Genomic DNA, 19,734 nt, shown 5'->3' on the forward strand with positions numbered 1-19,734 from the left:
ACAGTGGAACTCTCTCCCCGGGGCCGTGGTGGAGGCTCCTTCCTTGGAGGCTTTTAAGCAGAGGCTGGATGGCCATCTGTCGGGGGTGCTTTGAATGCGATTTCCTGCTTCTTAGCAGGGGGTTGGACTGGATGGCCCATGTGGTCTCTTCCAACTCTACTATTCTATGATTCTATGATTCTATGATTCTATGGAATGCTGCAGAGTTTCCTCAAATTTATTGACTTTTTAAAGGTAGGACCTGGAAGAAAAACAGGCAACTGATTTGTATTCATTGTGTTGTAAGGTTGTTTTAGCACTCTTACACATAGTTTGAAAGGTAACTTGCCACCTTTAGTCCCATTATTGAGCAAAAGGTAGGATATAAATGAATAAAATCATCATCATCATTATCATCATCATCTGTGCATTTGTGAAATCAAGAGAAAGTAGATTAATGTTACTGGGCCCATTAGTCATGAGTCACTATATTTTTTCACTACTATTAGTAAGTTCAAAAAAATAACTGGCTTGTGGTTATTGTGGTAGTAACATTTAATTTGGTGGAACTGCCGGAAGTAAAAAAAAGACTCTCTTTTTCACATTTAAGCTCATATAGCTTAATAGCCTTCACTTTGAATCCCCTGGTTTATTCTGTAGAATCTGGAGCAATAGAAACCAAGCTTTTCGCCTCTTCTACATGACAGTTCTTCAAAATGTCAAAAATATATCACCTTTCAATCTTCCCTTTGCCAAGCACATACTAGCTCCCTAAGTTGTTCCCCACAAGATATGTTTCTAGACTTTAGTTGTCCTTCTCTGGCCCCAGTCCAGCTTTCATTATTTTTCCTCCCCGCCTCCTTTACATCTTTATTTTATTTCTCATTTATTTATTTACAACATTTCTACCCAGCCTTACTCACCCGAGGGGACTCAATGAGGTTTAAAAGCTGCCAGATTTGCTGGTTATTTTGTTGGACACCACAAGTAAGCACCTCCACAATTATCTCAAATTCACTACGAATAATGATAGAATGGATAGGAGCATTAATAAAAGCATACATTTTAGGCCCCTTCTACACTGCCATATAATACAGATTATCAAATCAGATAATACACATTATATGAGCCTACACTGCTATATAATCCAATTCAAAGCAGATAATTTGTCAGTGGTCCCCCAAAAGGCAGCTTGGATTCTCCCTCCCCCTGGATTTGTCAGATCCCAGATCCCGAGCAGTTTGATCTGAGTCATGCACTTTTAAAATATTTATTTATTTATTTATTTCAGACATTTATATTCCGTCCTCATCACACACACACCCCCCAAGGGGGGGGGGACTCAGGGAGGCCTTACACTCAGCAATCATTAGATTCTATAAAACATAATATTTAAATCAATTACATATAGCTGTGTCTCTTTGCTCTTTCCTGTTTCTGTGTAAATCAAATACTGGAACCCTGTGTTATTAGTCAAGAGCCCTCATGGCATTCCTTTTATTCCTGTTCCAAATGTTTACATCTACTTATAGAAATTGGCACACTGAGACAATCCCTATCAAGCAACATTTGGCGCTTTTGTATCATTGCCCTTTTCTGTTTATCTCTGGCACCACCCTCGGTCATGACATCTGGGCTGGTCACTGTTGCCTGGCTGGATATGGCATTCTAGGTCGTCCTCTCCATGTACTGAGTAATTTGTTACTAGGCACATGTCTTGGGAATGATTTTTCCTGGCCTATAATTCCACCAATTAATCAATAAATCTGAATTTTATATGGCAGCGTAGAATTTCAGGGATGCAAATATCAGGTAATACAAACATTTTAATGTTGCATGAGCTGATACATATCCCAAGAGGGGAATTCTGGAATCTGGGCTACATCCCTCTTCATAGAGTTTCTTATTGTAAAAAATGAAACAAACTCTGCTGGCAGGAGCCAATGCAACACATTTTTGCTCATTCTGATGGCTCTTAAATGGGCTTAATATATTTTCCACCAAAATATGGCATCTAAGAACTACAACACAAAAACTTTTGCCTTCAGTTTTCCTGAATTGCTGAATTGAATTCAGTAACATGAAGATCAATTACAATTGGATTTTAGCAGGATGATTTGGCAGGGAATGTACAGGAACTGGGGGAAAGCTTTGTGGGACTAAGAACAGCCCTTGGACTGTGTATTGCTTGTTGTTGTTATTATATCAAGCTCCTTCTTGCTTGGAATTCTACCCATGTGCAATATGCTTCTGCACATTGGTAAAAGGAACAATAGACTTGAGGTTGCTTTTTAAACACTGTTTTGACAATATATACATGTGCCATATATTAATGGATATTAATGGAATCTACCAATGAGCAGAAGGATTCAAAAGAAAATAAACAATGGATAATTCCCAGTACATTGGCTCTCCTTTTTGAAACAATGCCAGGTATTTTCAGAGTTTGAAATCTGGAAGAAATTCAGCAAAAGAGAATTTTAGGGACATTACTAATCAAAGTTCTCATTTGAATCTGTATATGGCATCCTTAATTAAAGTAATTACTTTGTTCTGCACTGATCTCATTTTGATTTGTTCTTTATATTTCTACACAGATTAACAATGACTCCTTACCAATGTTGTTTCCATGCTATTACATGTCAAGAATCTTCATTTTCTGAATTCATCTCTAATGAGTAACGACCATTATATATTCTGTCCTTTAAAGCCCAAGTATCAATAGCAGTTACATTAAGCAATGTTTACCTTGTTTAACAGGCAGTCTTTTATAATATCAAGATTAATGGGAATGCCATTCAGGGCAGTATATTATATGTTAAGATATGCAGATGAGACTTTCCATAGGGGAGGTTATTGTCATGTTAAAGAGCACAGATTTTGTCAGGCTTTTCCCCCTAGAAAAGAAAAGATTGGATTTGAATAAAAAGCTAGTTTTAAAGGATTACATGATTCTCTGCATTAGTCACAAACATGATAGTAGAAACACTGGAAACAATGGAAGTAGAACTATGAACATGCTGAGGCATAATTCTATTTGGGATCTAGCCTTCTGATGTCAAGCATACAACATGTTGATAATTGAACAATGATTAAATGGGAGGGAGATTCACAAAATTATAATGATTCAGAAAAAAACATAGTTACTGAGAAATCTCCCTCTGCAAGAAAGCACTCGTAAGTATATCAAGAGTTATTCTGAATATTATTTTATGATTACACTGCAATGCTCTAATTGTCTTCTCAATGACTTTTCCAAAGAGTTGCCTTTCATGGAAAGTTGGCAAGCTAAGAGCTTCATTAGACGGTTTTCCTCCCTCATTTCTACACACTTCAATAATGGACTTCCACAAATCGCTATTCTTGATTTAGAGACAATGTGGGTTCCATTGAAATAAGTGTTTTAAATTTGTATTGGTCTATTTGAGAGGAGGGATTTAAAGAAAAGGAGGGAAGATCTCATTGAAAGAGGTGTTTAACTGTGCACTGGGAAAAGAACAATTGAAAGAGGTGTTCAAAGGTGATATATATATATATATATATATATATATATATATATATATTGGTGGTGTCCAGTTTACCTCTTTTCACCAAATGATATTACAACAGTCATAAAAGCCAGTGAAGAATCCGGGGTCAGTTTAAAAATATTACATGCAAAGAAATTTTGGTATGTTTTTTAAAAATACAATCTGGATTTGGAGGTACAACCTACTAAGATTGGATCTACACTACCATATAAAATCTAGATTATCTGCCTTGAACTGGATTATATAGCAGTGGATTCATATAATCCAATTCAAAGCACATAATGTGGATTGTCTGCTTTGACAATCTAGATTATTTGGCAGTGTAGAAGGGGCCTCTTATAATCCAGTTCAAAGCAGCTAATCTGGGATCAGATCCTGGAATATAGAGCAGTGGGGAAGGGGCCTTAGATTCAGCCTAAGATTAGGTCTATACTTTAGGAATTCTTCTAGATTTTGCATTATCCTGCTGGGTGAGATAGATGTGTGATCAGCTATGACCATTCACATTCAACTAACATGTCCCATTCTGGAAAAAGCAGAAGTGTCACAGTACATCATGCCATAAAAACATCCTATGTCTATTAATGCAATAGAGTCTATGTGGGACTGTCCGTGAAAAACATTCTGAAGCTGAAGCTAATGTAAAATATAGCAATCAGAGGTTTTTTCTATCACCAAAGCACACTTATGTAGCCATATTGTGTACTGATTTTCTATCAATTACACAATTCAGTGTGCATATGTTTACCAAAAATCCTTCCATTGGTTGCTTATTTCAGATACTGATTCGGACTCTGGATAATAGTTTTAATTCTTTCTAAATCTGCTAAATGGAAATGGTTCAAAATGTAAGTGAGCTTTTATATATATATAGTTTTATTGTCTATGTATGTATTCCTGCCAACCTAGCAGTTCGAAAACATGCAAATGTGAGTAGATAAATAGATACTACTCCGGCGGGAAGGTAATGGCGCTCCATGCAGTCATGCCGCCCACATGACCTTGGAGGTGTCTATGGACAACGCCGGCTCTTCGGCTTAGAAATGGAGATGAGCACCAACCCCCAGAGTCAGACATGACTGGACTTAACGTCAGGGGAAAACCTTTACCTATGTTATTATATAATATACACATTGAGCATTCCTTATATGAAATTTCAAAATCTGGAGCAGGGGTCCCCAAACTAAGGCCCAGGGGCCGGATGCGGCCCTCCAAGGTCATTTACCTGGCCCCCGCCCTCAGTTTTATAATATAATATTTTTATATCAGTTTTAATAATATAATATATTGTATATACATATAATATTGATAATAATCTTATGTTATACAATATAATACTAATAGTAATACCATATAATAATATTAATTGTATGTTATATATTACATATTATATAATAGTATAGTGGTATAGTTCAATACAGTAATATATAATGCTAATATTGTGTTATGCTAATAATATAATATATTGTATGTACATACAGCTGCTCTGAGTCCCCTTCGGGGTGAGAAGGGTGGGATATAAATGTAGTAAATAAATGCAGTAAATAAATAAATAATTTTAGACTTAGGCTCTGCCAAAGTCTGACATGACTTGAAGGCACACAACAACAACAACAACAACAACAACAACAACAACAATCCTAATTAACTTGACTATCTCACTGGCCAGTAGCAGGCCCACACTTTCCATTGAAATCCTAATAGGTTTATGTTGGATAAAATTGTTTTCATTTTTAAATATTGTATTGTTCTTTCATTGTTGTTGTTGTTGCACTACAAATAAGACATGTGCAGTATGCATAGGAATTTGTTTGTATTTTTTTTTCAAATGATAATTTGGCCCCTCAACAGTCTGAAGGATTGTGGACCGGCCCTCTGCTTAAAAAATTTGGGGACCCCTGATCTGGAGTATTACAGAATCCAAAATTATCCTCACAGTTGTCTGAGATAGTGATGCTTTTGCATTATGATGAACCAGTGTACACAAACATTGTGTAATGCAATAAAAATGAAAAATATTTTGTAAAATTACCTCCATCATATGTTTGTAAAGTGTCATGAAACATAACTGAATTTTGTCTAAAATCAGGAAAAAATCAAAATCCAAAAAAATTCAGCTAGAGCAAAATATGGCAGCTTACTTGCATGTGCAGGCTCCTATTATGCACATTAGGGGTGTGCACTGTGCTTTTTTCAAAATGGGATCTGGGAAATCTGACAGTTTCAAAAGCCAAATCCCCAGAAATGGAATGGCTGGTGGGGCTTGGTTTCACTTGGCTGAAATGGAGCACGTGGCTGCCAAAAACAGCTGCTTTTGCTTGCTTTCAGGAGTGCCATGACAGCAGCCACACACAAGTTGGGGTTTTCCCTCTTAGCCTTGTCTGAGCCAATCAGAGCAAGAAAGCAGATCATGTGTCTTTTTGCCAAGCTGGTCTATATATATCTGGGTGAGTGCCTCCAAGTCTTGGCTTCTTAGAGAGATTGTGTGTTAGCTAGCTCTGTGTTCTATCTCAATGCTGTTGCTGCTTAGAATTGCTTTTGGGCTCAATTCCAGTCTTTTCCTTTGGCAATTTTATTAAATGTTATTAGTTTAAAATCTTTCAGTCCTTCTTTTTATTGGGTTGCTGTTAGTTTTCTGGGCTTTATGGCCATGTTCCACAAGCATTCTCTCCTGGTGTTTCACCCACATCTATGGAAGCCATCCTCAGAGGTTGTGAGGTTTGTTGGAAACTAGGCAAGTGATATTTATATATCGGTGGAATGTTCAGGGTGGGAAAATGAACTCTGGTATGCTTGAGGCAAGTGTGACTGTTGCAATTAGCCACCTTGATTGGCATTGAATGGCCTTTCAGCTTCAAAGTCTGACTGCTTCCTGCCTGGGGGAATCCTTTGTTAGGAGGTGTTAGCTGCCCCTGATTGTTTCATGCCTGGAATTCCCCTGTTTTCTGAGTGTTGTTCTTTATTTACTGTCATGTTTTTAGAGTTTTTTAATACTGGTAGCCAGAGTTTGTTCATTTTCATGGTTTCCTCCTTTCTGTTGAAATTGTCCACATGCTTGTGGATTTCAATGGCTTCTCTATGTAATCTAACTTGATGGTTGTTAGAGTGGTCCAGAATTTCTGTGTTCTTAAACAATATGCTGTGTCCAGGTTGGTTCATCAAGTGCTCTGCTATGCCTGACTTCTCTGATTAAATTAGTCTGCAGTGTCTTTCATGTTCCTTGATTTGTGTTTGGGTGTTGCATTTTGTGGTCCCTATGTAGACTTGTTCACAGCTGCATGGTATACAGTAGACTCTTGCATAGGTGAGAGGATCCCTCTTGTCCTTTGATGAATGTAGCATTTGCTAGATTTTCTAAATGGGTCTATAGATAGTTTGTAGGTTGTGTTTCTTCATCAGCTTCCCTATGTGGTCAATGGTTCCCCTGATGTTTTGATTTCTAATTTTTTGAATATTACCTGATAATTTAAATGAAGGTTAGTGTTTCTAACATCTGGAATAAAAGTCTGCTCTGTCTAAGTGATTCTTTTCACTGAAGGGATTCACAATGTGTATTAGTGTTTTGAGTGATGAACTACAATTTCAATAGACCTGTACTATACTATACTGTACCTTCAGTCATTGGAGTAGGCAATAACAAACCTCCTCTGTTTAAATCAAGACTTGAAGAAAATATGTTTCATCCCTTTGCCCCATACTTTTTTCTTAACAAGATTTATTCAGAGAAGGTTTGTTACAGTATTGCTGGATGCTTTCAAAGTGTTTACAAGTTTAGGTGAGTGGCAGTGTAATCCTGTTTCCAAACTCTGCCAACGATTTATCTGCCAAAGAGTGTTGTTGGGCATGGCATGATACATCAATGCTTTTATGTCATTATTCTACAGTGAAGATGCGTCCTTGGAGAGTGTGATAATAGGTTGTTGTTCATCTTTGTGTGGGATACATATGGATTCTATAGCGGCTAAGATGCTGATAGGACTGTATACATTATTTGATATTTATAAAATACATTTTCTTATTAAAACACATAACAAAAATGGGGGGTTCGTGGGAAAGGATTAATAGCCTTTAAAAGGGAAATTTTGCTTTGAGATAAAAGTTATTCGAGTTAAGAGCTCAATCACAAAATGAATTAAACTCTTAACTCAAGGTATCACTGTATTGGATGTTTCTTTTGTTAGCTGAAAACAGATCTATTTATCCATGGCTTTTCCTGATTATTTTCAAAAGTCTTAACTTTGTCAATTTCTCTCCATTTTTAACACATGGTTTAATTTTTTTGCTGATTTTAATATTTAGTAATTTTATACTTTTAACCACTGTTTCTTCATACCTGCTTTTATTGTCAGCTGCTTTGAATTCTTTAAATAAAAACTAGTATTGGAATCTTAGCCATTAATTAAAATACTATAATATATAAATTCATCATAATCTGTGAAAGCTAGTGGTTAACACTAGAAAAATAATATATGGCAATAATTTATATTTGGGTACTGTTCATCCAGTGCTCTAAAAAGAAATGCATAACACTAAGTAAGAGCAGGGAGTGCAAAGCTATTTTGTTTAGTATGTTGGTGAGGTTGCTGTAATACAAACCTGTATTTCCCTTGAGCACAGTGCAGTATTTTGATTTTCATTAGCTCTGTCTCTCCCTCTTCATTGGAGGGGGATGGGAAGGGAAATTCCAAAGAAATGTTTTGGAATGGAGTTGGTCTATCTTGCTGTAGAGACGAAGTTGAAGGGGGAAGGGTTCTCCATAATATTATTCCCATGATCACGCAGAAGAAAAGTAAAACAAAGTAGGTCTATATCTGTGGTCATAGAAAGAGGCTTATCTTGTCAAGGAGAGGAAAAGTGGCTGTCCCATTTTTTAAAAAAAGTAATGTGATCTATAAACTGAAAAACCTTATATGCATTCAGGGATATTTATTTATTTATTTATTTTCTCTGATAATTTATACAGAAAACTGTGGTGTATAGCTTCTTATCTGCTGCAGCAAATATTTTTAAAGAAATTTTTAATTAAAGTTTTGGCATATTTTTGTAATCCCTAAGACAAGCTACATAGCATCCCCTCCATCATTTTTACTACAAATGATCACTATGTATTGCATATGTTAATCATCCTACTCAGCCCTTCCTCTCACCATTAGATTAATAGTTACCAATTAAAGATCATCCTTTGCAGAGCTCTTGTGTACACTTTCTCTAATTCTGGTCTTTAGGCCTGCAAGAGGGCATAATTATTATATTTTAATTCATCCATCCATCTTTTCCAAGGCTAGTGAGAAATGAAGAATGAGTGCCTGATTCTGTGATAACATTGTGAACTAATAAGAAAGAAACTCTAGCATTTTACAGCCCTAGCACATCCAGGAAAGACATCAGTCTTCTTTTACCACAAGTCTTTCTTCACTGAATAAACACATTGTACTTTAAAGAACTGTGAAGTGAGCATGAAAATTAAACAAAAACTCAAAGCTATACACATTTGAACCTCTCTTTTTTCTGATTTAATAACAAGTAACCTCAAAAGGCAATTAAGCACATAATACCCAATATGTGCACAATATCCAATATGAACAAGCCATTCAATTTCCAATGACAATATGTTGCTACACAGAACAAATTGGTTATATGCGAGTGATAGCCTATGATAATGATAATAGTCATGATGATGATGATGACAATTATAAATATCTATATAGTTAGCTTCTTTAGAATATGGAATATTGTGTCCTCATCTCAAGTGATCGAGGTATGGAAAGAGAAAGTAAATAGTAATTAGAAGGGCATTGATTTGTTCAATAACTCAATTAAAAACTTAATATTATATTATTATATTTATTTATACCCTGCTTTATCTCCCCAAAGGCAACTCAAAGTGGCTTGACATAAAAGCACTAGTATACAATTTAAAATATACAAATATACAAACATTAAACAGAATTAAACGCAAACAACTCTAAAATTTTCAGTTAAAATCCATCAAAACATATTCAACCTTTTTAAAAGCCTATCTGAATAAAAAGGTTTTAGCTTGTCGCCAGAAGCACAACAGGGAGGGGGGCTTTCTGGCTTCCCTGGACAGGGAGTTCCAGAGTTGTTTAACTTAAACATCTAAGACTTAAGGAAATACAATAGAAAATACTGACAAAGTGGTATAGAACCCCTTACCAATTAGCCCATAATACCAAAAACACAAACAATGTTATTGGCATAAATGTGGCAAAACAGGAACCTTTATGCATATGTAGTGGAAATGTGACAAGGTACAAACATTTATAGGAAAGTAAAGGATGAAACTGAAGAAATATCTGAGCTAAAGATAGTGCTGAATAATAAACTATTTTTACCATGAAAATGGAAGGAAAAGTTTGTAATACAGATTAAGCAAATATTAAAAACATATGATAGGAGCTGCACAAGCAATGGTTGCACTGGGATAGATACAAAAAATGGGGAATAAAAATGGTATAAATATTTAACTGATTATATGCTCCAGGATTATATAATTGAAAGAAGAATAAGTATATAAATGGATATCATATGATGAACTGGGTCTCAAATTGGAAAAAAAAATGATAGCCAAAGTGAAGAGAAAAAGAAAATGCAAGGAACCAAATAACAAATAGAATAAAAGACAAAATTGAATCACATATGTTCCCAGAGGGTGAGGGGAGGGGGACAGGAAATAAGGAGAAAAGTATAAGGAGGAGACTAAGTTGGCATTAGAAAGGAGTAGAAATTGTGCTTACCTGATTTATTTATTTATTTATTTACATCATTTTTACCCGGCCCTTCTTACCCGGAGGGACTCAGGGCGGCTTACAACAGTCGGCAAATTACATTGTCCAAAATACATTCAATAAAATAATGACATATTAATAAACAATAAAACAGTGCCACATCAATTAAAACTCTAATTAGACTCTATAAAACCGTGAATTATAAAATTTAAAATGCATGTATAGTTAAATTCAACCACTATATAATTTCCTTTACATATACTGCTGTAATATGATGAAGACAGTTATACAACTCTCTCTCTCTCTCTCTCTCTCTCTCTCTATATATATATATATATATATATATATATATATATATATATTCTCTCTCTCTCTCTCTCTCTATATATATATATATATATATATATATATATATATAAGAAAGTATCACTGGGTTTAATGATATTCAAATTCTACATTATGTGGGCAAGGGCGGCAACCACTCCCCTGGTTGATTAAAGAAACAGTCTCATACATGTTGTTGGGATAACCAAATGGCACAACTTGTTTATTGGTTAGGTTACAACTGAAAACAGAATTGGCAGCCATACATAGGTTCTGGATCAAGGAATCGGACATCCCGCTGCTGACGCATCAACAAGGAATCTGGTAGTGAGAACAATGCAACTTCCCAGCACCACCTAGCGCCACATGGCAGACCCCCCCCCCCGGAGGGGGGAGCCTAACTTACTAGATGCAAGGCCCCAAATTGTGACAAAGACACAAAGAAAGAAGCAACCATACAATAACAGCAACAAAGCCAACAAAATAGAGGGTGGGGCGAGGTTGAAGGCAACTGAGCTGGGAGAGCCGGATGCCTGCTTTTATGTGCAGCAATGGACCAGAGAGAAGAGGTCTTCCTTCTGGTCCACCTACTGCAGCCAATTAGGGCACAGGGTGGGGCCTGCCCCTGATTGGCAGGGCAGCTGAGGATGTGATGAAAGCACGCACAGCACAGGGCTCCTTGGGAGGAAGGATCCTTGTAGAAAATGATGGGTGGAGGGAGTGTCCACTGCCGCAGCCAGTAAGTCAGGTGCGGTATTAAATGGGTATACAATTGTATAAGATATTGTTCTTTAGAGATAAGTTTGAATTTATTTTTTTGATATGTGATAAAAGCCTAACAAAAGTTACAAATTTTCACCTAGCACTGCAAAAAGCAATTTAGCTATTTGTTTGTTTATTGAGAAGAAAAGAAGACTGGAGAAAGAGGATTATTTCATATCTACTCTTACAAACTAGAAAGTCAATGAGAAAGTTATGCCCACATTAGGCTGCCCATTGCATTCCTTTATCATTTCTACCACAGGCTTGGTTGAGAAGGATAATGAAAGTTATCTTCACATTTTAAGAAAGTAAATCCTAAGGAATCAGCAGTTTTTCAAAAATTGGAATATAGATCTGACAAAATTTATTTAGCAAGGGAAAAAGCTAGGATTAAATTTACTAATTTGACAGATGAAAAGAAGAGAGGGGGCTTTGGGCTCCTCAATTTGAAACTATATTATGAAGCAAGCAGTTTAGACTGGTTAAAAGAATGGATAACTGTGGAAAAAACAAAACTGTTGACACTGGAGGATCACGACTTGAGACAGGAATGGCATGCATACCGATGGTATGATAAAAAGAGAAACAAGAAAAATAGCAATCATTTCATAAGGACAGCACTAATTAAAATCTGGGAGAGATACAAAGACAGATTTTACTCTAAGACTCCTCTATGGGTTGCACCCTTGGAAGCATGACAGAGATGGGAAATAGGAGGAGAGAACTGGCTTACATATAAAGAAATATTAAGAAGACAAGATGGGAACTTTGTGATGAAAACACAGGAAGAATTGAATTTGCTACAAAAAAAATGTTTCTTGGTTCCAGTTTATGCAAATAAGAGAATATTATAATAAAGATAAAAAGAGAGGATTTGTCGAAAATGAAACCTACTGGGACAAAATAATGAAGACACAAAACAAATTAATTACAAAATTGCTGGAATGGTCAACAGAAACAGAATTTTTCAAGGAATATATGGGCAACCACTTTCAAGAAAGGGGGCGACTAATGTAGGTCATACAATTGGATTAGAAGAATGGGAGAGGATTTGTAACACTAAATTGAAATACGCCAATCCATATGATATTAAAGAAAAATGGTATAAAATGATTTAACAATGGTATATTGCCCCAAGTAAGTTAGCAAAGTGTAACAAAAATATGAATGCTAAGTGTTGGAAATGTGGCATGGAAATCGCCACTTTTTTCATATGTGGTGGAGTTGTAAGATGGCAAAAAGTTACAGGAAAGAAATCAATGGGAAAATCCAGAAGATTCTACAGATAAAATTACAAATGAAATCTGAATACTTTATTCTAGGTATTATTGACACTAAGCTAGAGAGAAATAAAGATATCCTGTTTAACTACTTAACAACCACAGCGAGAATGATCTACGCAAGACATTGGAGGACAAATGTAATCCCTTCCTCAAAGGACTGGCTGATAAAAATGATAGAAATAATGATTATGGATAGACTGACACAACAACTAGCTATAGAAAAAAAAACAAATCTAAAAAGGAAACAAACTGGACTTTATTGGCAGAAACAATAAAAAATAGAATAATATTTTAAAGCGGGGAAGAAAAATGGACACATGTTCTCCAGGGACCTTAAAATGCCAGAGGAGGAAAAGCTACATGAAACAGATATTTTTACATCACAATGAAGAGGGTTGGAAGTCAACAATATTTTACTTGACATATTTTCTTTTTTTTTGTTACAATTTTTCTCTTCATATTTCTTTTTCTCTTCCCTTTCCTTCCAACCTTCCCTATTTACCCCACATTTTTTTCTTTTTATCTTAATGAAAACTTCTAATAAAATTATTTCAAAAAAAGGAAAGTTTAATTGAATGAAAGTTTTGTCACAAGATCAAGAAGAATGGCTATCTTTGTGGGGTAATAAAATCTCAGAAAACCCAAACCACATAGAAATTTACACAGAACTTCAAAACAACATGTTTATAATAATGTACTTCTGCAACCCAAAGTCTGTTCTGTCAGTCTAGTCTTGAACTAAATCAGCCATGATTCAGCATTCATGTTATTAAACTCTGCAGTCATGGCTCTCCAGGGAATCTCTGCTATATACCCTGTCCAAATGATCACTTAGGACCATATGCTACCATTCATTTTATTCTTATGAACATATTGTGAATTTTAATCACAATTTATTACCTCCTTTTACATGCTCATGCATAAAGGAAAAGTAGAAACAGGTAGAACTACAGTGGTAATTTCAGAAGGCACTATTCCGTAACCAGCTATGCCTATAATGCATGGGAAAAAACAGTGTATTCAACTGCACCTATAAGACAACTGGATAATTGAAGGTATGCAAGACAGACAAATAGACATTTCCTCCAATACTTTGCTTTTGGCTCCCAATACCTGTTGGCTAAGGCAATTGCATCATTGCATTGTCTAATGGAAGGACCAGCTGTATTATTATTATTATTATTATTATTATTATTATTATTATTATTATTATTATTATTTCATTTCTTATAGCCCTCCTCCATCTCCCCAAAGGGACTCAGGGTGGTTCACATGGAGACAAGCCCTAAAAAATCACTTGATATACAATCAAAGCATAAAACAAATAACAGAATTAACATGATGCATCAACCATTAAAACATCTAGCTTTTACACCTAGTTTTTCAGCAGTTTGGCATATAGTTGACGCTTTGTATCCATAGATTAAAGTGTTCACAGTTTGAACATTCTACCCCCCCCCCCCCTAAAAAAAGGAAAGTTTTATTTGACTTATACAAGAAACCATATGGCATTTTACTATGCCATTGTATATAATAGGACTTGAACATTGACCTATTTTTGGTATCCACAGAGAGCCATGGAACCAAACCCCAGTGGATACCAAATGTAGATTTCCATTCCATGCTCTGCAGAATGGGGATTACTTGTGAGAGATGAGTTGTGCTTCACAGCAGTTAGCAATAATGTTTTTTTAGAAGTCATATAAATGCAATCAAAAGACCTTTAAACCAAGTTTGGAGTATTTAGTCCACAGGGCGGGGCTACACCAATTATTGGGAAAATTGTCTCAGTAATACAGGGAAAATTGGGGCAATAATAGAAGAACCAATGTTATAAGGAATGGTTTAAGTTTAGTTTGGAGACAATTGAGATGTGATATGATAACAATTTTAAATATTTGAGATGAATTTTTAAATAAACAAAGATCACATTCTTCTATACATATATGAAATATTATAGGAACATTAACCCATTTAATCAGCATGCAGTACAACATTATACACTTAAAACTGAAATCCATGTATAGTGATGAGACAAACATTTTAGTAATGTGATAAAGCTCTATGTTATTAATATTACCCAATGTCATAAATGTATAGAACTACACAGCATATCTATTTTATAGTCAATGGAATAGATAAGGTGAAATTGCAACATAATTTAGACACCCTTGAATTGTTTATGGTTTGGACAGAATCTGTAATTTTGAAGATTTATGATGTAAATTATACAATTTCATCAAAAGACCTTCAAAAAGTTAATTAAGAAAGGGATAAGCAATGTCATTGTAAATTACAGAGATACAAAATGACCTCTCTTGTTATAATGATGTTTTCATGTCAAGTGTATCTAGTAGCGATCTACGCTAGAGTATGAGATGTGTTTAAAACCTCTCGTTTAAATTTTGTTGGGGGCAACACGATTCTGAAGCCTAATTAATGTTATGAAGACCACACTCTATTGGTTGGTAGTCTCAGCAGTTCCACACCTTAGGGGATATCACTGTCCAGTCAATATGGGCATTGATAGAATACTGCGATGGGAATAGTAATAAAGGTGAAGCAGGAAGATGTTACTACCTGCAGGGGTCAACAGTTATTGCAACACCTGAGACCAATTCAAAGGGTTTAAATCCAAATAGACATTATCTTATTTTTAAAAAGAATTGGTAATAGGATTAAAACCTATCTGACTACATAGGACAATAAATCTCCATATTTATGAAATTCAAAGCACAGAGGAAAGTTGCCTTTCTTTTGGTAATAATAGAGTGTGAATTGAAAAAGCAACTAGCAAAATAGAAAACACAGATCTCTCTCAATCTTTTTCCTTTTGGAAAGTTAGGTGTGACAAGATAATGAAGTGTTTTTGATGATATGAGAATAGGTTTGGAAGTTTCTCTATATGACACCAAGGAATGTGTGAGATCCAAGAAGATGACTCGAAATTGAACAAGTTCTTTTCTTTACACCTTCATTCAAACACTTTTGCTTGGAGGACTGGAAAGACAAGTCGGTCACTTCAATGGAAGCTACTATGCTTTCACATCAAAAAGATTGATGGATACAATAGTAGAAAATAGATTTTCTTTCTAGTGCCATTGTCAAACTTCTTGGCACATAATATACATTGCTCCTATGTGGAATATACTACGACATTGAGCTTTCCTATTAAAGGAAAGAATATTGACACATCACTGAAATCACTGTGATATTTCTGTAGGTTCATTTCAGTAAAGTATTAATAAGTCTAAATAGGGCTTGTCAGTGCACTGCTTCCACACATCCCGTTACAGCCTTTAAAGTGCTGACAGACAATTTCAAACTGAATTGCAAAACAGCAGCATGCTGTGTAGATAACATACATCAGTGACATTCAAAAGCTCTCCTGAACGTGCGGTGCCAAACTCTTGTATGCATTACATGTGACTCATCAGTGACAGCAGCCAATATTCTTCCAGTTGTCATGGCAGTTATTGCATTTTTAAATTTAAACTGGATGAAGACGAAATGTCATTGCTGCACATTGTATTTAGAATGGGAAAATCTGAAGCCATAGTGAGGAATAAATGTTATATCTCAAATGCTACCAAAAAGGGAAAAATATTATAGGTATTTGTGTTAAACCATTTTTCAAAAATCTCACATCACTCTAAAAATAAAATAAAAAAGTGATAGAAGGAGTGAAATAAACCAGAGTCTCCATTCACAAGGGAGGAGGGGGATTAAAATGGACTCTGTCATTTTGAAGGACTGAATATGAAGGGCCCTTGGCTGGCAAACCAATAAGAAGGCAGCTGGACCTGCCTTCTAACATCACAAGCTAGTGATTTCCTGTGGGTCATCCTCTCCTAGGTCTATTCGCAGAAAGTAAGAGACTGGGCGCTCAGTGGATTGGATATTTTGCAATGAACCCAGCCATCCTGTCATTTCTTTTCCTAATGAAGGGTAAAACCTTTTCCCACCTGAATGTGTTAAATGTAAAGGTGAGGTCAGAGGGGAATGGAGAGGAGCAATGGAGTAGCTCAGATTACAGTAACCATGGAGAGGGAAGTGGAGTGAAATGTTATTGGGGAAAAGTGGGCTTAGAGAGTTTGTATTTATAGAAGCATGATGTGAATTAGGTTCACACCTCAAGTGGATAAAGAGGGAGGGACAGACATGCATGCATGTCAATGAAAAAAATGTTTAGCAGGAAGGGTTCTCAAAGTGAAAAAGAAATGGGAGTACAATATTTGGTTTTAAAAATCTGAAAATTCAGTTGTAAGGCAAAATAAGTCTATGTATGTGTGAAAGAAAGTTCATTTTCAATGACATGGATTTCTTCCTACTGTGAAATGGATGAAGTGAAATGGAAGTTTTGTGTGGTGGGTCAGTCTCCTGAGGATTCTCCTTTCTGATTGTAATCAGAGTCAGGTGAGGTTGTACAGGTATTGTGAATCACTGTCTAGATTAAGCATTTAAATCTTTGATAAATATATCCTTGCATGAAAGGACAATTAATTTCTGTAGCTTTCAACCTTCTGTGGGAGATAACAAATACAAATCCAATACATTTTGAGAAAATATTTTTTGCAGAACTTCAATTGGGGATTGATGCATTAAATTATGATTTTCTTGCAGAAAACCACAATTTTTGGGGTGCATTTTTATGCAAAGAAGCTCAACTGTTGCACAAAAACATGCTTTTTGCAGGAAAAGCATATTTCTGGAAAATGTGGTTTTACACAAAAATATAGATTTTGGGAAACAGTTTTCTGTGCAAAATTCATTTTTGTACAGACAATGCAAACTGCAAAAATATGTATAATTCTGGAAAAAGGTTTTGTGGAAAATCATGTTTTTGTGAATGCACACACACACATGCACTATGTGTATTTATATGCAAAACAATTTCCTGAAATTTTTTGAGATGAAAGAATACCAGAAAAACCCTTCACAAATGTATTTCCCCTGTGCTATTCCTCCTGCTGCTCAATCACATAGTCGTTTCCGACTCTTTGTGACCTCATGGACCAGTCCACGCCAGAGCTCCCTGTCGGCCGTCGCCCCCCCCCCCCAGTTCCTTCAAGGTCAAACCAGTCACTTCAAGAATACCATCCATCCATCTTGCCCTTGGTCGGCCTCTCTTCCTTTTTCCTTCCATTTTCCCCAGCATCATGATCTTTTTTAAGCTTTCCTGTCTTCACATGATATGGCCAAAATACTTCATCTTTGCCTCTAGTATCCTTCCCTCTAGTGAGCAGTTGGGCATTATTTTCTGGGGGATAGACTAGTTGGTTCTTCTTGCAGTCCAAGGCACTCTCAGGATTTTCCTCCAGCACCAAAGTTCAAAAGCATCTATCTTCCTTCGCTCAGCCTTCCTTATGGTCCAGCTCTCGCAACCATAGGTTACTACGGGGAATACCATTGCTTTCACTATGCAGACCTTCATTGCCAGTGTGATGTCTCTGCTCTTCACTATTTTATCAAGGTTGGCCATTGCTCTCCTCCCAAGAAGTAGACGTCTTCTGATTTCCTGGCTGCTGTCTGCATCTGCAGTGATCTTCGTGCCTAGAAATATAAAGTCTGTCACTGCTTCCACGTTTTCTCCTTCTATTTGTCAGTTATCAATAGGTGTAGTTGCCATGATCTTGGTTTTCTTGATGTTTAACTGCAACCCGGCTTTTGCACTTTCTTCTTTCACCTTGTTGATAAGGCTCCTTAGCTCTTCCTCACTTTCAGCCATCAGAGTGGTATCATCTGCATACCTAAGGGTGTTAATGTTTCATCCAGCAATTTTAACTTCAGCCTTGGATTCGTCAAGCCCCGCAAGTCGCATGATGTGTTCTGCATACAAGTTGAATAGATAGGGTGAAAGTATGCAGCTCTGCTGTACTCCTTTTCCAATCTTGAACCAGTCTGTTGTTCCATGATCTGTTCTTACTGTGGCTACTTGGTCTTTATACAGATTTCTCAGAAGACAGACAAGGTGACTTGGTATCCCCATACCACCAAGAACATGCCACATTTTATTATGATCCACACAGTCGAAGGCTGAATAAAGCAGAAGTAGATGTTTTTATGAAACTTCCTGGCTTCCTCCATTATCCAGAAGATATTGGCAATTTGGTCTCTTGTTCCTCTGCCTTTTCTAAACCCATCTTGGACATCTGGCAACTCTCACTCCGTGTATTGCTAGAGTCTTCCTTGCAGGATCTTGAGCATTACCTTACTGGCATGAGAAATAAGTGCCACTGTACAGAAGTTTGAGCATTCTTTCGTGTTTCCCTTTTTGGGCATGAGGATATAAATTGATTTTTCCAATTTGATGGCCAGTCTTGTGTTTTCCATATTTGCTGGCATATGGCATGCATCACCTTCACAGCATCATCTTCCAAGATTTTAAACAACTCAGCTGGGATCCCGTCTTCTCCTGCTGCCTTGTTGTTGGCAATGCTTCTTAAGGCCCATTCAACCTCAGGATGTCTGCTTCTAATTCACTCACCACACCCTAACCCTAACCCTGTTCCTCCAGGAATCATAAAAATATAAAATCATATAGTTGGAAGGTCATTTGAGTCCAATCTCCTACTCAGCTACCTCCAGGAGATATCTCTCTAGCCTTTTTTTTTTTTTTGAAAAATGTGCAGAGAAAGAGACACCATGCCTTTCTAGGTAAACACATAATTAATAATAATAATCCCCCCGCAGGTGCCACCTTGACATGGTGGGGGGGCTTAACCATTCCGAGGACGCTGAGGGCTATGCTGGCGGTAGTGTAACTACCGGCAGGTCCAACCAAGCCAGAGAGGCCTCAGCTGAGGAATGGGACCAAGAGCAACTAACCCATTAGCATTATGGAGAATCAAACAAAAACGAAGTTTATACTGGCTCGGTCGTCGCCCAGGATAAAAAGTGGATGCTGCTGATTCTGGACATCCATCGACAAGTGGGCTACAGAATCATCAAAATTCAAATGAACAGTCACAGAAGCGGCAGAAATATAAAATGCCAGAAAACTGGACAATTATGAAATGCTACTACAAATCTGAACCTCAAAGGCGTGGCTACCAAAAAAGGTTGCATCAGCTATGGAAACAAGAGTACCCTGACTCACAGATAACA

The sequence above is a fragment of the Anolis carolinensis genome, chromosome 3, assembly GCF_035594765.1.
Source record: "Anolis carolinensis isolate JA03-04 chromosome 3, rAnoCar3.1.pri, whole genome shotgun sequence".
Classification (NCBI taxonomy): Eukaryota; Metazoa; Chordata; class Lepidosauria; order Squamata; family Dactyloidae; genus Anolis; species Anolis carolinensis.